We start from the raw sequence: 382 nt of genomic DNA on the forward strand, positions 1-382 counted from the left end.
AGAAGCCCCTGCCTCCCTTCACTGGCACCGCCCCCAGCCACTAGTTCCGCTACGTGGATGACACGTGTTAAAATCAGGACCCAGGAGCTAGAGGCTTTCACCAAACATATCAACTCTGTGGATGACAACATCAAATTCACTCATGAGGATGCCAGAAATGACTGTCTGGCCTTTTTGGACTGTGCAGTCCACTTGGGAGGGGACAGAAGCCTGAAAGTAGAAGTATATCGGAAACCTACACACACGGACCAATACCTGCTTTTTTGACTCACACCATCCACTTCAATACAAACTGGGAGTCATCACAACTCTAAATCACAGGGCAGAGGAAATGCCCACAACGGCAGAAGGGGCCAAGAAGGAAAAGTTACACATACAGAAC

At 49.0% G+C, this 382-nt stretch overlaps 1 protein-coding gene across 2 annotated transcripts in view; it reads right to left on the reverse strand.

Moving 5' to 3' along the window:
• Positions 1-382, reverse strand: part of rassf5 (Ras association domain family member 5) — a 25,729-nt gene that overhangs the window by 2,893 nt on the left and 22,454 nt on the right. The window lies entirely within an intron of this gene.

This window comes from Monopterus albus, unplaced genomic scaffold, assembly GCF_001952655.1.
Source record: "Monopterus albus unplaced genomic scaffold, M_albus_1.0 scaffold18.1, whole genome shotgun sequence".
Classification (NCBI taxonomy): domain Eukaryota; kingdom Metazoa; phylum Chordata; class Actinopteri; order Synbranchiformes; family Synbranchidae; genus Monopterus; species Monopterus albus.